The 6,000-nt window shown below is 33.2% G+C and overlaps 1 protein-coding gene across 1 annotated transcript in view; it reads right to left on the minus strand.

Annotated features, from left to right (window-relative positions):
• Window positions 1-5,465, minus strand: part of Tango6 (transport and golgi organization 6) — a 410,302-nt gene extending 404,837 nt beyond the window's left edge. Inside the window, exon 1 of the mRNA XM_090391522.1 lies at window positions 5,206-5,465. The gene's annotated coding sequence lies outside the window, so the exon portion shown is untranslated. The remainder of the gene's footprint in view (window positions 1-5,205) is intronic.
• Window positions 5,466-6,000: the final 535 nt, after the last annotated feature.

The following is a 6,000-nucleotide window of genomic DNA, read 5'->3' on the forward strand; positions in this document are numbered from 1 at the left end:
TATTTGTGAAAGGACACTCTTGTTTTAGCAATATGCTAGCCTTTTATAATAAAGTTACAAGAACATTAGATGAGGGAAAGGCATATACAGTGGTATCTCGCTAATTCAAACTAAAAAAAACCATGCTCGTTCGGATTAGCGAGTTTTCCTCCGAGAGACAACAATAACTAGCGTTTAAGACAAAAATAATCAGATTCTAATGGTACATCAATTTAATTCTGTAAATAAATTAACTGATAGAAAAAGGCTACTGTACTGTAATGTAAAACAAAAAAATAATACAGTACACAAGTTTATTTTAGGAAAAAATTTAATTTGTTATGTACCTGTATTTTGAGGAATCTGATTTAATAAAATTGCATACTTCAGTACATAACTTAATTTGCATAAAAAATATCACTTTCTTGTACACAACACAAAAAAAAGTTTCACAAAATAACACAGAAAAAAAAAGTTTTTTTATTTCATTGTAAAAGTGTCACTGATTTTCTTTTACTTCTTGGAAGTTGAACTTTTTTCGAATTCTTCTTCTCGGTGCTGCATTAGCAATGAAATTTTGTGGAATAGCATATCATTCTGCTTAGCTCAATCTATACACATATTAAAACTGTCAACTGCCTCTTCATGTTTTACTTTTTTTCTTCGAGTTCTTTATCGTCATCATCTTCTTCTAATTCATTCTGTAGCGTTATATTTATAATTTCAGCATCTGATTTGATTTAGAATTCACTTTCGGTTCTATCTGTAATACATTCCGTAACAGCATTTTATGAAATTTCAACATCTGGATTTATTTTTAACCAAATTATGCACGTTTTGAATTTCCTCTTTTTGTATATATTTGTGATTCATACCGACAATATAGTACGTACTGTACAGTAAAAAAAAGCAAACGTGAACAGAATAAATCAAAATAGGCCTCCATTATAATCATAATCGACATTATGGAAAAAAATTCCCTGTAATAATAATAAAATAAATAATAATAATTAAAATAATAATTATTAAATAAAAATAATAGTACACAAAATAATAATACGTAATAAAAAAAACTTTTTTTTCTTTCAAACCGCAGTTCGGATTAATGGAGGGTTTGGACTAAAGAGGTTCGGTTTAGCGAGATACCACTGTACTGCAATTTTCTTAGACTTAGCGAAGGCATTTGACAGGGTGCCACATGATAAGCTGATATTTAATTTGCGGCACATGGGTCTGGATGTCAGATTGGTCAACTGGATTCAGAATTGGCTGTCTGATAGGTATCAGAGAGTTCTGTATGGTGGAGCAGTTTCAAGGAGGCAGAGGGTTACAAGTGGGGTCCAACAGAGCTCAGTACTAGGACCTATATTGTTTAACCTTTATATCAATGACAATGCCAGTGGATTGCAAGGGGATATTCAGTTGTTTGCAGATGATGTGAAGCTGGGAAGGATTATTAGTAATAGTGCAGATGTGGTAGCCCTGCAAGAGGATTTGAATAAGCTAGATAGATGGGCAAATGAATGGGGGTCTCAGTTTAATGCAGCAAAATGTAAGGTCTTGAGGTTTGGGAAACATCGATGGGATGCTGCATACTCTATGGGAGGAGTCATACTGGAGGAAGTTGGAAAGACAAGAGATCTGGGGTTCATGATTGATAGAAACCAGAAATTTAGGGGACATATTGCAAAGGTGGTGAAGGTAACACAGAGGATTGCTGTAATAATGAGAAGGACACTGACCTGCAGAGATAAAAGGGTTATCATTACGTTGTATAAGTCTCTGATCAGACCACACTTAGACTATTGTTCTCAGATTGGGTCCCCCAGGATTTGAAAGGGATAAATTAACTGCGGAAAGGGTAAAGAGGTGGATAACAAAGATGGTTTCAGGACTGCACAATTTTGGTTATGAGGATCAGCTGAGGGAATGTGGACTGCAGAGTTTCGTGGATAGAAGAAGGAGAGGGGATATGATTGAGACTTTTAAACTGTTGAGAGGTGGTTACAGGGTTGACACTGGGGAGTTCTTTCGCTTGGTTGAACAGCGGGAAGGAGTGATGACAAGAGGCCATCTCTGGAAGTTACGAAAGGAAACTGTGAGCAAGAGGGTGGGGAGTGGTTTCTTTGCATGGAGGGTGGTTGAACAGTGGAATGCATTGCCTGATGGAATGGTGACAGCGAGAACGGTCAATGAGTTTAAGGAGTGGTATGATAGGCTTTGTGTTTCTTATGGGTGGACCTCCCCCTCAATGAGTCTTGACAAACTTTATGTTCTTAGGAAGGACCTCCCACGATGAATCTTTTGACTCCATGGAGGCATGAATAATAATAATAATAAAAAAGATTCCTCCCATCACGACGGGAATCGAACTCAGGCCTTTTCCAATCAAAGGGCACAATGTGCCGTCGTTCTTCCAATTGCGCTACAGAGGCAATATGTATATTGCCTCTGTGTATATGTATGTATATACACACACACACACATATATATACACACACACATATACACACACATATATATATATACACACATATACACACACACATATATACACACACATATATACACACACACACACACACACACCACATATATATATACACACACACCACATATACACACACACACACCACATATATACACACACACACACACCACATATACACACACACACACACACACCACATATATATACACACACACACACACACCACATATACACATACACACACACACACACACCACATATATATACACACACACACACACCACATATATATATACACACACACATATATATACACACACACACACACATACACACACACACATATATATACACACACACATATATATACACACACACACACACACACATATATATACACACACACATATATATATATATATACATACATACATACATACATACATACATACATAAGAGCCTGTGTAGCTCAGTGGATGTGCCGCTTGCATACCACGGCGCTTGGCCGTACGAAGGAAGACTTGGTTCCGAGTCTAGTCGGCGACTAGAGGAAATTTTTCTAGGCCTTTTTTCGACCGGTTCCCGAGTTAGTCGATCTCTGGCTCGGGCAAGCGGGTTTTTCCTCCCGGAAACTCAAGAAAATCGACCGTAGAACCCACATTATTTTAGACATTAAATATATTGTGTTAAGGTTAGGGACCACGAGATGGCAGCACATTTGCGCCATCTCTCTTCACTGTGTACCGCTTAATTAGTGATAGCCTTGAGCCATTTATCTGTGATTGGTATCAGTGGAGATTGAACTGCCCACTCAGTCTCCAAAAGTTAGATAGGGCTAAATGGCCTCGCCTACTCCCCGTATACAGGAATAAAAAGGCATTAGCTGATTTTTATATATATATATATATATATGTATGTGTTAAAAATACCAAGCTTTTCTTTACATATATGTATGTGTGTATATATGTCATCATCATCATGAGTATCAAGGATTTAGGCCTAGCATGGCCTGTTCTGGCCTTAGAAGTCATCGTTGAACTGTTTAAGAGGATGTACTGGTTTTCTTTATCCCAATGGCTTGTACTTTAAAGCTTGTTTTTGGTAACCTTCTTGTTTTCATTCTTTGAACATGTTCCATCCATTTGTTTATATTTTTTAATTTTTTCTATTACTGGTTCTTCGTTTAATTCTTTCATAATTTCTTCGTTTCTTTTGTGATCAAATAGGATATACTTTGCAGTTTTTCTCATAAACTTTATTTCTGCTGTTGTTAATCTTTGTTTGTCTTTTTGTTTTATTGTCCAGATTTCACTTCCATACATTAAGACTAGTAGGGCTAATGTATTGTATACTTTTAGTCTGGTTTGTTTTTGAACTAGGTTTGGTTTAAATATAGAGTTAATTAGACCTGTTATTTTTAAATATTTTGCAATTTTTACGTTTATATCTTTTTCTTTTCCATATGTGATCATACATCCTAGGTAGTTAAATGAATTCACCTGTAAGATCTTGTTATCTATTACTATTTTAGTTCTTGCTGGATCTTGTCCTTTAAAGGCCATAGTTTTTGATTTTTCTGTTGATATTATCATACCATAATCTTTGGCTATCTCATTTAGATCTAAAATAGCTTTCTGTAAGTTATCTTTTGGCTGTCGTAATTTTTATTTGGTCGTCGGGAAAAAGGAGAGTGTTTAAGTTCAGTGTAGGAGAAAGTTTAATTCCTTGATGTAAATTTTTATTCCCTTTTATTATTATTTCATTTAAGTAAATATTAAAAAGAGTTGCTGAGAGGGGACATTCCTGTCGGACCCCTTGGTTTATCTCTCTCGTATATGATAGCTTGTGATTAATCTTATTTGTATTTGATTATGTTCATATATACTTGTGATAGCTTTTAGGATATTATTTGGCATTTGTCTTTCTTTCAATATGTTAAATAATATGTTTCTTTTAACTTTTTCAAATGCTTTTTCAAAGTCAATAAATGCAATGTGTTTCTAAATTGTATTCTCTACTTTTCTCTATTATTAATTTTAGGCAAAAGGCCGGGTCTATATATAGAGGTGTGTGTGTATGTATGTATGTGTGTGTGTGTATATATATATATATATATATATATATATATATTATATATATATATATATTATATATATATATATATATATATATATTATATATATATATATATATATAATATATATATATATTATATATATATATATATTATATATATATATATATATATATATATTATATATATATATATATATATATATAAATGACAAGTTGGAACTGCGGAACGAAATGGTATGGAGGGGGAGGGGGCCAAAGGTTTAAAGATCCACAAACCTCAGCCAAAACATATTTTATCTCAGGAGAGAGAAGACATATGTACGTATGGCACTTTGTCTCCAACTTTTTTTTAAGGTATCTATTAACCGCCACGCTTTGTCGCCGAATGACGCAGCCCTTAATTATCAAGTCTGTTATTAGTAGCAAATATCGGTCAACAATGAAGTTCGTCTGCCATCTTTAGATGGCAGACGAACTTCATTGTTGTGTGTAGGAACACCACCCTGCTTACTTAAGTTGTTGCTGCAATTTCGTGTTTGATTTCTAGCGCAGTTCTCAGCATTGTCTACCCAGATTACTTATGTACAACACGCGTATAACGTTTCTGGGTAGAATACAAATAGTATAAATATAATAATTATTATTATAATTAATACAACCTCGAATCAGTTTGGTGAATCTTAATCTTCCAAACGAAATTCAAATATCTGAAGTGCACTTCCATCAACGTTAAACCCCAAAGCAGTCTAAACGACATGAACTCTTAACAAAAGATACCTCCACTGCAAAAGGGATTAACACAGATATAAAAATTATCATTACAATATGCTGTTACTGATCGAAATCATAATGTAATCAACAACAACCACGTGCACAAGAATACACATAGTTCTGATGCAAAACCATCGAGAATAGTTGTTTAGTTTACAGTTGCATACCAGCGCCACTGCTCAGATGTGCACATCATTAATCACAATTATGTCACTTGTCTGGGAAAATTTCCATGTTACTCCGATAAATAAATATTCATTTTTATGCAGTGATTTTCAACCTCTTTCGTGATATGGCACAACTAGACTAATTATTAAAATTCTGCGGCACACTAAAAATATATTTTTAGTGTTTTTTTTTAAGTCAATTAATTGGAGTTGCCCGGAATAATAATAATAATAATAATAATAATAATAATAACAATAATAATAATAATAATAATAATAATAATAATAAATTTTTTAATAATATACTTTTTTTAATAATATAATTTTTTTAATAATATAATTTTTTTAATAATAATAATATATTTTATTGATTGCTAAAATATTTATACATACAATAAACATTTTGTGTGACATTGCTCTAATTTTACAGAGTTCAGCACTAAGTGCTGCAATTCCTACATTGGATTTCAATTAAAATTTTTAATAATACTTTTTTGTGTTTATATTATGTATTTA

The sequence above is a fragment of the Typopeltis vanoorti genome, chromosome 4 (assembly GCF_054136105.1).
Source record: "Typopeltis vanoorti isolate ZY-2024b chromosome 4, IOZ_Tvanoo_1.0, whole genome shotgun sequence".
NCBI lineage: Eukaryota > Metazoa > Arthropoda > Arachnida > Uropygi > Thelyphonidae > Typopeltis > Typopeltis vanoorti.